Here is a 13,480-nt window from a genome sequence, read left to right on the forward strand (position 1 = left end):
ACACATATCAGGATCCATCTTGAAATACCGTTAATGTCCCCTTAGCCTAAGGAATTTTTAAAGAATAAAAAAATAAAGCTATATGAGATGTTCATTGTCATGTCCCTCTAACAACCTAAATAAATAAAATACGGTCTAAATCCAACAACAGAATTAAGGCAAGGTTATAAATTATTTTTATAATTATAGTAAACATTATAGTTTATCAAGCACCCTTGTATACGTTACTCTTTTTAGACCTCAACAGTCCCAGGAGGTAGGTAGGAATTACTAATTATGATTCAGAAAAATTAAATGACTTGCACAAAATCACACAATCAGTGGCTCTCAAACACCTGCTACCAAATCCCACGTTCTCTCTATGTTAAAGAGGGCAGTGATGAATATCTGCTCTGAGTCTCAGTTTCCTCATCCATGAAACAGTGCTAATAAGAGTACCTAAAGAGTATGATGGGGATTAAATGAAGCTTTAAACGGCTGTGAAGCTCTTAGCACAGGGGGTGGCACACAGCAGCACTCAGTAAATTATTAAGAATAATGATAATACAAAGTTGTACCGATTCAATATGATCACAGCAATGTGAACATGTCTGCAAGTGGACAAGGACCAGAGAGAGTAAGAAATGATGAAAATGGCTGCTCACGAACAAGACAAGAGTATAAATCACATTTCTTTTTGGAGCTGTTTTGGTTTTATTACAACAAATAGAAATCTAGAGGGAAACAAAATTAGAATATGCAAAAATCTCCTAAAATGAACTGGCATCTTTTGGGGAGCTTAATATAAAATCTGGGACCACTGTATCCAAGACATTTGAAATCATAAACTCATCCCACGCGCCCCTTGGAGACACTGTCTGGCGTGTGGAGGCAGCCTGCGGATGGCGCTGCTTCACTTGCCCAGGGTCCAAAGAGGCATTTATTGGCCTCAATAATATACTGGTGCTAGTCATTCAGTCTTCCTTAAAGATGAATTCTCTTTTTCTTAAAATTGAAACTCCGAAGCACCTCAAGCAAATCTCCAAGTAGTTGGGGAATGGATCCAAGTCCACTCCTGACGAACAGCAAAATTCCAAGGGAGCTGCTTCGCTGCAGGACCATCGTCTGCAAGACCAAGGAGACTGTGGTTACTTCTCCCTTTGGTCATGCGACTAGAATCTACCACAAGTGAGCAGGAAACACAGCCAGCATTAGCCCAGGTAGGTTTTAAATCTACAAATGGGGGACAATTTGAACCACCAGAGACAGGCTTCAGAGTGATGAGGGAGAGAGCTAGAGGCACCCCTTGGCTTTTCCTCCCAAAAGTCAGCGAGGCCTGAAAATCTCCACCGACTACAGAGGCGTAGATGAAAAGTTACTCCACTCTCAGTTACTGCGCTGTCACAGGTTGTGAAGGACAGATAGGAATAGGTATAGCTGAGGGATAGAAATGGTGTCGATCCAGGCTGTGGGCTTGAGCTCGAATCGTGAACAACTGCCTACATGAGTCAGAGCTCATGCGGTTAGTATATGAGCTCCAATAAAAGAAATGACAAGTTCATCAAGGGATATAAATTCAGAAGAGAAATGTCATGCGATGACACAGAACCTGGCATGACCAGAGGCTGAATCACACTGAGCTCAGACTCATATGTCCAAATACCTAATCCACGTGGGATGTCAAATAGGCATCTCAAATGTAATGTGTCAAACACCAGGCTCCAGGTGTTTGCCCTCACGCACTCCACTGGCAGTCTCCCCATCTCAGGTAACAGCAACGCCATCCTTCTAGGCCCTCAGCTGGAATTTCTTTGGCTTCTCTCTTTCTCTCACATCTCACGTCCAATTTATCAGCAAATCCTGCAGGCTCCATCTTCAAGATATATCCAAATCCCTCCTCTTCTCATCGCCTCTACTACCACCACCCCAGTCCAAGCCATCATTATCCCTTGCCTGTATTCTTGTTATAGCCTCTTAATCGGTCTTCTCACTTCCACCTTTGCCCGCCATTCACTCTCTTCTCAACACAGCAGTGGGAGGAATCCTCTTAAAACCAAAGTGGGATGACACTTAAAAGAACAAGTCCATAAAAGAACTAATAATTTGAATTTCATTGAAATTAAAATCTACTCTTCAGAAGACATTGTTAAAACAATCATAATAGTAAAAACAAGCCAGAGACAAGGAAAAAATATTTCCAAAGCATATATCTGACAAAGATCTTGCATCCAGAATATATAAAGAACTCTCAAAATTCAAAAATAAGAAAATAAACAACCCAATTTAAAAACTGGGAAAACGAATTGAACAGACTCTTCACCAAAAAAGATACGTGAATGGCAAATGAGCATATGAAAGGATGTTCAACAGGAATAGTCATTAGGAAAATGCAAACTAAAACCACAATAAGATACCACTACCCAGCTCTTAGAAATACTAAAATTAAAATAACTGATCATGCCATATTTTGCCAAGGATGTGGAGGAACTGGGTCTTTCATACTAGTAGTAGGAATGTAAAATGGTCCAACCACATTGGAGAAGAGTTTGGCAATTTCTTAAAAAATTAAACCTAGACCCACCATATGATCCAGCCATTCCACTACTATGTATTTACCCTAGAGAATAGAAAGCGTATGTCCATACAAAGACTTGTACTGGAATGTTCAGAGCAGCCTCATTTTCAACAGCCAAAAACTAGAAACAATTCAAAAATCCAGAGAAACTGAATAAGCAAATTGTGGTATATCCAAACAGTAGAATACTACTCAGTAATAGAAAGGAATGAACTATTGATACAACACAGATAAACCTCAAAGTAATTATGCTGTTGGAAAGAGACCAGACAAAAGAAGAGTTCATACTGTATGATTGCATTTATATGAAATTCTAGGGGGAAAAACTCATCTATAATGACAGAAAGCAGATCAGTGTCTACCTGAGGACAAGTGACAGAGAAGGAGGAGGAGAAGAGCAAAAGGGAAAGATCACAAAGGGGCACAAGGAAATATTGTGGAAGGTTGGATGTGTTTACTATCTTGATTATGATGACGGTTTCATAGATTTTTTTAACAAATTGCCACAGGCAGCAAAAGTGAAAATAGATAAATTAGACTACATCAAAACTAAAAAAAATCTGTGCATCAAAGGACCCACGAAAAAAACATCTGTGCATCAAAGGACCCAATCAACAGAGTGAAAAGGCAACCTACAGAATGAGAGAAAATATTTACTAATCACATAATAAGGAGTTTGTTGTTGTCAGTGCTGCCTAGTCAGTTCCAACTCCTGGCACCCCTGTGTACAACAGAGCAGAACCCTGCCTGGTATTTTTGTGCCAATCTCTCACCTTCTGGCGCTGCATTAGACAATGCTCCACTGCTATTCATAGAGTTTTCCTGGCCAATTTTTTCAGAAGTGAGTTGCCAGGTCCTTCTTCCTAGTCTGTCTGAGCCTACAAGTTCTGCTGAAACCTGTCCACTATGGGTGACCCTGCAGGCATTTGCAATATCCGTGGCATAGCTTTTAGCATCATAGCAACACACAGCCACCATAATATGACAATCAACAGACAGGTGGTGTGGTTCCCCGACCAAGAAACAAACCCCAGTGGCCAGCCTGGTGGCGCAGCAGTTAAGTGCTCATGTTCCGCTTTGGTGGCCCTGGGGTTCACTGGTTCAGATCCCAGGTGCAGACATGGCACCACATGACAAGCCATGCTATAGTAGGTGTCCCACATATAAAGTAGAGGAAGATGGGTACAGATGTTAGCTCAGGGCCAGGCTTCCTCAGCAAAAAGAGGAGGATTGGCAGCAGACGTTAGCTCAGGGCTAATCTTCCTCAAAAAAAAAAAAAGAAAAGAAACAAACCCCAGGCCACAGCAGTGAGAGCACTAAATCTTAACCACTAGACCACCTGGGCTGGCTAATAAGGGGTTAATATTCAGACTATATAAAGAACTCCTACAATTTAACTATAAAAATAAATAAATAACCTGATTAGAAAATGGGCAAAGGACCTGAATAGACATTTCTCCAAAGAATGTATACAAATGACCAACAAGCACAGGAAAAGATGCTCAACATCACTAATCAGTAGGAAAATACAAATCAAAACCGCAATGAGATACCACCTCACACCTGTTAGAATAACTGCTATCAAAACAAAACAACAACAAAAAGAAAATAACAAGTGTTGACAAGGATGTAAGGAAATTGGAACCCTTGTGCACTGTTGGTAGGAATGTAAAATGATACAGCCACTATGGAAAACAATATAGTGGTTCCTCAGAAAATTAAAAATAGAACTACCATATGACCCAGCAATCGCAGGGTTTATACCCAGAAGAATTGAAAACAGGGTCTCCAAGAGATATTTGTACCCCCATGTTCATAGCAGCATTATTCACAATAGTCAAAAGGTAGAAGCAACCCAAGTGTCCATTGACAGATGAATGAATAAACAAAATGTAACATATTCAAATGATGGAATATTATCCAGGCTTAAAAAGGTAGGGAATTCTAACACATGCTGCAACATGAAAGAACCCTGAGGACATTATGCCAAGTGAAATACGTCAGTGATAAAAAGACACATTACCATGTGGTTCCACTTACATGAGATCCCTGGAATAGTCAAATTCATAGTCAGAAGGTAGGGTGATGGTGACGAGGGCCTGGGCAGAGGAGGGAATGGGGAGCTGTAGTTTAACGACTACAGAGTTTTCATTTTGCTAGATGAATGGTCTTAACACTAATAATCCATACATTTAAAAATGGTTAAGATGGTAAATTTTATGTTAAGTGTATTTCACCATCATCGAAATTTTTTAAATTACCAAATTGCATATTTTAAATATGTATAGTTTACTGTTTGTCACTTTTACTTCAATAAAGCTGTTTTTAATTACATTTTTCAAAACTAAGTAGGATCATCTCCATCCTCTGCTCCAAACCTTCCATGGGCTTCCCATCTCATTCAGAGAAAAAGCCAAAGTTCTTGGAATGACCCCTAAGGCGCTACACGATCTGGCTCTGAAACCAGCACGCCCTCATTCCTATTTCTCCCCCTCACCCCACTCCAGCTACACCATCCTCCTTGCTGTTTCTCAAACATACCAGGTGCGTTCCCAGGGTATTTACATGTCCTGTCTGCCTTGCCTGGAAAGTTTTTCCCACAGATAACTTCATGGCTCACTTCCTCACCTCTTTCACATCTTTACTCAAATGTCACCCTCTCAGTGGGGCCTTCCCTGACATGATATTTAAAACTGAGATGTCTTCCCACACTTCAGTCTCCATCTTCCTTCCCTGCTTTATTTTCCTAAATAGCACTACTCACTGTCTAATAGATCACACTTTACTTATTTATTTTGTCTGTGTTTCTACCCGCGAGAATAAGCTCAGAAAGACAGGGATCTTTCATTGTTTCATTCATTGATTACATCCCCAGCAACGGGTACAGTGCCTGGTACACAGTAGGTGCTTAATAAATATTTGTGGAATAAGTGAATAAGTGAGTGAATGAATAAATGAACAAAGGAAGGAACGTTATCTGACCTTGACAACCAAGTGTAAGGATCTTTTACGAAGGCACCCCAACCCCGTCTACATAGCTGGATATCTATAAAGCTTTGTGGTTTAAAAGCTCTTTACACAGACTCGATCTTTTCCAACCTTCACAAAAGTGCTCTAACATGATGCCATCGTCATTCCCTTTTTACACATAAGTGGAGGCTCAAAAAGGTTAACTGGTTCAAGATCAAGGGGCCACCAAATGCAGAGCCAGCACATAAACCAAGAATTTGCCATTCAGCCACCAAGTCCCACGATGCCACCCTGAGCACCGACACTTTTTCAACTTTCGTATCCTCCCATTTCATTCATAATGGCGTTGCTGACAGATTTTAACAGTTCAATAGTTAACCCTTGTGCCATAAATTTCTATTTGTCACACCTAAAACTCGATATTTTAGAAGGCTACCCTTCTGGTTTTTAAATGGAAATTGATGACATTGTGTGTAGGAGCAGAGGAGCTGCAAACCCTCTCCTGAATCTCTCCGTCTACCTGGAGGCAAAAATAGAAAGCCAGAAGCACTCAGGGCTTCAGGCCCTCCCCACTCCGGCATGGAACGGAGAGATGTTGTCTCAGCGTCACCAGGCCCAGGCACTCCCCACACTTAAGAGGTCCAAGACTTGGTTAGCAGCCAGGGGATACAAAGACAGGAGCGCAGCTGGAGCCACCCTCGCGTGGAGAACACTCGCCCCTCACCACTCAAGGTGGCCCGATGTCTCTGAGCAGCCAGAAAAGAACACAAATAAACAGGTTTTTATGAGCGCTGTAACCCAATTGACAAAGGCGAGCTCTCTCAGCCTGGAAATGTCCCTGCTCTGAACCAGTTGCCTTGCCAACAAGCCACATGTTTCCACTCTGCAGAATCCAATTTCTGAGCAACGTGACAGCGACAGGTCCAGTGACATGATACACGATTCCAAGGTGCCTTTGAACACCTGCTGAATAGCAAAGAACAATGTGGCCCCCAGTTGTACTTAGCAACATGGGACGCTGCGGGGCAAACGCAGGTTGTGCCGGGTTTATGCAACAGCCCCCCACCCTACCCCAGCGTCTTACAAACCACAGAGAGCACAGGCCAGGCCGTGTTCTTTATCACCATCATTATTATAATCATTCAAACACTTACATGGGACTCACTCTTGAAATATATCATTTAATCCTCATGACAACTCTGTGAGGTAGGTATTATTAGTATCCCATTTCAGATGAGGAAATACAGACATCAAAAAGGTAAGTAATTTGCCCTAATTCACCCAGCTAGAGAAAGGTAGAGCCAGGATTTGAACCTAGATAGTCTGCCTCTGGAGTCCACCCCCTTAAACTCACTGCTATACTATCATTCATTAACATTCCTTAAATGGGAAAGCTGGGGGATCATTCTAGTTATCATTGCTATGTAACAAAGTACCCAAAAACTTCATAAAGTAAACCCCCCATTTTACTATGCTCATGGATAGTGCGGGTCAGGAATTTGGACAGGACACAGGGAGGACAGCTTGTCTCTGTCCACAAGGTCTGTCTGGGGCATCAGCTAAAAAGATTTGAAGCTAAGAATGACTCAACAGCTGAGGATTGATACCATCTGAAGGCATCTCCACATCATGTCTGCCATCTGATGCTCGAGATCCACTGGGACTCGGATGGGTCTGTTTGCTGCAATAGTCACATGTGGTCTCTCCAATGTAGTCTGGGCTTCCTCTCAGCATGGTGGCTGACTTCCAAAAGCAAGTGTCTCAACAGGCAGAAAGTAGATCTGTCAGTATCTTAAGACTCAGACCCAGAAACTGGGACAATATCACTTCCGCCATATTCTTTTGGTCAGGAAGTCACCAAGTCCTGATTCAATGGGAGGGGACAGAGGCCTCATCTCTCAAAGAATCTTGGAGTCATTTTTTAAACCACTCAATGAGATCATTTATTCCAACCCCTTCAAGTTCGAGCTGAATAACTGAAGCTCAGAAACGTTAACTGATTTGTCCAAGATCACATAACTTATCATTGTTAGTGGCAGGATAGAACCCAGGGCCTTCATGCACTGTTACCATATGCCACTGCTTCTCACTTGGCTGCACATTCGAGTCACCTGGGGAACTTTTAAAAATGCTGATGCCTGGGTCCCACCTGCAGGGATTCTGATTTGTTCAGAGTGTGACCTGGGCATGGGGATTTGTAAAAGCTCCCCAGAGACTCTAACGTGCAACAGTGTGAGAACCAGGCTCTGTGGAATACCCTCAGATGGTTCCACGCAGGGGACATCCTCCGCTGTTTTACTGTGGCTCAGCATTTACAGTGGTCCTAGCCTACCATGGGGACAGTCCCACTAAGAACAGATTTCTGACGCACTCACCTGGTTCAGCTTTCATCCTGAACCATTTGTCCTTCTCCTTCTTGATATACTCCTTATCTCCTCAGCTCCTGCCCTTCTCTGCCTCCCGGGTGCCCCTCAGGACTGACACTTCTTTTAACATTCAACTCCTCAACTATGACTCAAGTCCACCTCTTGGCCATCATCTGTCAACTCCAGGAACTCAGTTTTGCCTTCGGGATCCCTCACAGGGGGAGGCCCAAAGGCCAAGTTCTCCTCCTCCGTCCACCTCAGCCCCCTGGATGACCACTAACCCCAGTAATAACCTGCCCCCCCCAGCTCCATATATGTCTTCCTTCCTCTCACTGGCCGTATAGCACTGGGGTCCAAGTGCTGTCTAAGTCATGCTTTAAAAGATTGATTCTGTGAAACCATTGGTCAATTTGGTGGGAAATAAAATCTATCAACTTGATTATTTCACTGAAATAATGAATCAGTTACATCATATGCCTCATAACAAACTGACCAAAAGCATTGGCCTTAACAAATATTTTCAGTGTTTCTCCTTAGTTTTAGATTCTCATGAGGCCAAATAAAAAAAAAAAAATGTACAAGTGGAGAAGGAGCCTTTCTGACGTTGTTATTCTACTGGATTCACTGATTTACATTAGGTCAGTAAAGATCTCCATTGTTTTGTCATGTGTACATATCTCCAGAGAATAATTTTATAAAATATGTTTATTCTTCACTTTACACAAAGAGTCTTTCTAAACTTCCAAGGCAATTATTTTGTAAATTGAACCCCATTGTAAATGTTCCAAAGAAGAGGTATTTAAAGGGACTCTTTATCAAGGTTCACTACACTTTTCTCCCTACTTTTGTGTATGTTCGAAAATTTCCATAATAAGATTAAAAAATAAAAGAGAAAAGGAGGGAGGGAGAGAGGATGGTGGGGGGAAAGGGAGAGAGGGAGGGAGCAGGGCTGGGCAGCCTCAAGGTACCCTACAGTCATGTGAAAAGCTTTTATGTAAAGTAAGGCAAATAATACCCTCCCCCCAAGATGAACCTGTGTTTGTTACATGTGTATGCATGTGCGTGTGTGTGTGTTTTCAAGTTATATATACGTATTTGTAAACATAGATAAATATGTGTTTTTAAATTCTAATTTCTCTAGACTGGGGTTCTAAAAATCTAAAGTAATTATTCTTATAAAGCATTTGTCTCTATCAGCCTTCATTTTTCTCTCCCTCTCCCTGTTTGGGTCTCACTGCTGGGTAAGAGAGAGGCCTGCATCCACCTTGGTTTACAGAAGTCCACCCACTTTACGTGTACCTGTGTGTACTTGAAGACGCAGTCACTCTTCGCAGGGACACAGCGACATTCCAGGCAGCCTGTGTTCACTTCTTCCCCCTGCCCTTTCGTCTGCCTTGGTTTTCCTTTATAAATTCCTGGTCCCACTCCAGTCCATGATACAGAGTTAATCAACTCTTCCTCAGTGCCCCAGTCGCTGACATAAATTCTGAAAGGCACTGCTTTGCAGATCAAAGTGTTTATGAGGCACTCACCTGCGTGGATTCCATGGGATTAGAGAGACAAGAAGGGGAAGCCAATAAGAGCCCACACACTGCCGGGTCAGTACAGTGCCAGAAGAAGGAGTATGTGCAATGTCAGAAACAAGGGCAAGGCAGGGCCTTGAAGACCTAAGATGGCAGCTTACTCCTGCAATTGTGTTTTTAGTTCCTTCTTTCTCTCTGCCGCACATAGCCTGACAGGCACTGGACACCCAGTCATCAAAATTCAACAGCAGATGACATGATTCCCCCAACTCCTTGCCCAGGTTCCCTGGACAGAATTCTTTCCATCAAGAGCATGAACTAAAAGACCCAAAGGCAATGCATACTCCTTAGTCCCTAACCTCATTTTCCTCAGAATACACTTTAGTCAAAGAGAAGCCAGGCCTCCTCAACTCCTTGTAGGACCATTTGAGGGAGAAACTGCTAAGGACAATTTCCCAAAAGGGACAGCTGTACAATATGCACCTGCCACAGTCTATCCTTCTGTTGAGCTGGAATGTGTCTTCATCCATCCATTGGTCTAACTCTGCTCTGCAGGGCTACCAGGAACAAATCTGCTCTCTTTCACGTAACAGCTCTTGAATTTTTAAATACCAATCATGTAACCCCCACCAAGTCCTCTTTCCTCCAGGCCCAACATCTCCAGGTTCTTTAGCCTATTCCTCCTCTAGCCTATGATTACACGTCCCCTTCCCACCTGGGCCTCCTTCTCTGCCGCAGGCTTGACAAGAGGCATATACTATTGATGACCAGAGGAGCTTTCATCCTGCCCCCGGAGGCTTGTAATGCATTTATGCTTTCTCAGGATGACACATACTCCAGGAGTACTGAGAATTGCTGTCAATCTCTCTGGCACCATGAAGGACTCTGGCATTTCACCATATAATCATTTTTTTCCTCCCAAGGGGCTGCCTGCTTGAGGAAACTGTCGTATTCTCCAGCCAAGGGGAGCCAAAGTGTTCTGAGGCAGATAAGCATACCCCTGCCATGTGGTTCCTTCCAAACACTTCTCTGATGCACCAGCTTGTGGTAAAGGAGCTAAAATCACCTGCAGTCATAGATACCAGCCTCACCCCAGCTCCCCCAGGCCTCACTGGTCTTAAGAGCAGAGGAAAGTATTTTTATCAGGATAGTCTAGGTTATGCTGTGGTAACAAAGAGCCCTAAGTCCTCTATGGCTTAGAAAAAAAAAGTTCAGGGACTGGCCCCAGGGCATAGTGGTTAAGTTCGGTGCAATCTGCTTCAGTGGCCCAGGTTCACGGGTTGGGATCCTGGGTGCAAACCTACACCACTCATCAGCCATGCTACGGCAGGAACCAACATACAAAATAGAGGAAGATTGGCACAGATGTTAGCTCAGTGCTAATCTTCCTCAAGCAAAAAAAGGAGGAAGATTGGCAACAGATGTTAGCTCAGGGCACATCTTTCTCAGCAAAAGAAAAAGAAAGAAAGAAAGAAAAATTCATTTCTTATTCATGCAAAGTTCACTGTGGATCTGGCAACTCCTCAGAGCAGTTTCCTTTCAAGTGATAACTCATGGATCCAGGGGACTTGCATCCTACAGCTACACATCTGGAAGACATGGCTTCCAGGACACGATGGCAAGGGAAGAGCCAGCTCTTAATTGCTTCGGCCTAGAACCAACACTTCTGCTCATAGCCCATTGGCCAGAACTAGCCACCTAACTGCAAGGGGGCTGGGAAATGTGGCTGAGCATGTGGATATTCAAGGAGCAGTATATGTTCTGCCACGCAATCTCAGTGGCCCTTTGACCCTGAAACACCTCCCCACATTTAGGTGAATCACTGCAAAATCAAGCTCCTCACAGCCCTTCAGATGATTCATAGGCTCCTCAGCAGCCACGATGTTTGATGGCTGCTGTCACCAGTGTCATCTTCTGAGCCCCTGCATGGTGATTTTAATTGGCAGCTGCAGACAACTCCCTCCATCTCTCTCCGCTGCCATTGACTTCATCAAGGTCATCACTTCCTTTCTGAATCTATCGTGATAGCATTCTTAACTGGTTTCCATTCCTCTCTCTGCCACACCACTGCCTATTACCTTAAGAAAATTCTAACCTGAGTATACCCTTATTCTGCTTCAAATCCTACCATAGATACAGTGCCAAAAGGATAGATCCAATTTCCTTAGAACTGTGTATAGTCTAGTCCCCAAAATCCTCCCAGCTCCCTTACTCAATGCCCCATTCCTATGTTCCTTGTGCTTAAAGCACCCCAAATTCATGCCCACTCCTCAAGGTGCCATGGCACTGCCCAGAGTGCTCCCTCCAATCTGCAGCAGCTGTAGAAACTCTACTGACCCTACAATACCCAGCTCAAGTGTCCCATCCTCTGTAACAACTTCCCCAACTCTCTCTAACAGAGCTAGCTGTCCCCTGCTCTGGGTTCCAGATGCCCTGTTAATGTGCTTCAATTGTCCTTCTCTGTCGGCATGTCCATCTCTTCTACTTGGTAGATTTCTCATTGGCTGTGGCCATGCCTTGCTCATCTCTGTATCTCCAGTGGGTAAAATAACTCCTGGTCCAGGGTATGCATCAATAAATGTTGAACAAATCCATGTAACAAATTGCCCTATTCCTTCTTGCACTGCTGAGAAAGAAGTCATTCCTTCATATGCTGGCATGTTTTTATTCCAAAATAGTGAGAGAAACAGGAAATGGAGAAAATAGTAATAATACAGCTCACAGCCTGGGCTGGGGGTTTTAAAAGGAAAGCATTAAACTCCCTAGAATTTTCCCAGCATCCTGAAGACCAGAAGCTCCAAGGGTACCACTTTGACTTTCTGGATCGTTCTAAAGTGGCCTCTCTACCTCATTCAGAAAATCCAGTGAGGATGGACTGAAAATAAATAGCTGTTTGATTAGCCCAGCATTGAGCTATTTCAATGCATTCCCCCTCCTGAGCAGAGAGATCGCATGCCCTGAAATGAAAGGAAAGCATGTATGAAAGCCCTGGTTATTCAGAGGAGGGGCGGGGGAGACATAAAAACTCTCCAGAAAGCCTTCAGCACTGTAACTAAATGCTAATGTTTAAAGATATCCCAATATTTCAGGAAGCCATTGGTAGAGCCACACGAAAGCTCACGCTAGTTTTAAAGAGAAATATTTGACTTGGAGGGACAGACCCCGTGCTAGCTCCAAGATAAACTTTCTTAGCTCTCTCAGGCCAATTTTAATGCAAAGAGCAGCTCTGTATAAGTAAAAGTTCTTTTTCAAGAACCAAGCTGTGAATTATGCTACAGGCTGAGCTGAGCAGTTGGTCTTTTGCTGATGAAGGCAGAAGCCTGAATGTGATACAGAAGAGGAAGGGGTGGCCAGGGACATCTGAGGGGGATTATCACAGAAGGTCAGACTAATTAAACCAAGAGAAGTCACCACAGAGCCAGAGCTCCCACACACACCATCTTCAAATGCTCTGACACATGCAGGGGTTGATAAGAAAGAGGCGGGTGAACTGTCACTTTCATCTGCCTGAAAGGACAACGGTCAATCAAATAAACCTTTTTATTGTTGGTTTAAGCCCAGGTGGAGGGAAGAATGGAAAGTGTTGCCAATTCCTAATTACACAGTTGAATCAGAGACAAGGAAACGAAGGAGAAGCGAAGTCCAATTGTCTCTCTGCTTAGCCATTTAATGCATGGTTCTTGCACACTTACTTTGTTCCAGGCGTAGCACTAGGTGCAAGAGATAAATAAGAAATGTTCCCTGCCCTCAAGGAGTTCACAATTAATAAGCATTTAAGTAAAATAATACCATACAGTGTGATTGATGCTCTACTAGAGCTATCTAAAGATTGCAAGGAGCACTGTAGGGGGAGTCTAACTGCCCAAGGAGTATTAGGGCTGGCTCCATAAGGGAGGCAACACATGAGTGAGCCCTTAAGAGTAAGAATTCTCGAGTTGATGAGCGGGAAAAGGCAGGCAAGGCAGAGGCCACAGCCCATACAAAGGTCAGGAGGCGTGAAACCATGACATTTTGAGTGGTTTGGAAGTGTTGAGCGGGGGGACACAGAATCCACACCAGGGAATGCT

General features: G+C 43.4%; 1 long non-coding RNA gene across 1 annotated transcript in view; it reads right to left on the bottom strand.

The window, feature by feature from the left end:
• Positions 1-13,480, bottom strand: part of LOC123277014 (uncharacterized) — a 47,532-nt gene that overhangs the window by 24,395 nt on the left and 9,657 nt on the right. The window lies entirely within an intron of this gene.

Source organism: Equus asinus, chromosome 14, assembly GCF_041296235.1.
Source record: "Equus asinus isolate D_3611 breed Donkey chromosome 14, EquAss-T2T_v2, whole genome shotgun sequence".
NCBI lineage: Eukaryota > Metazoa > Chordata > Mammalia > Perissodactyla > Equidae > Equus > Equus asinus.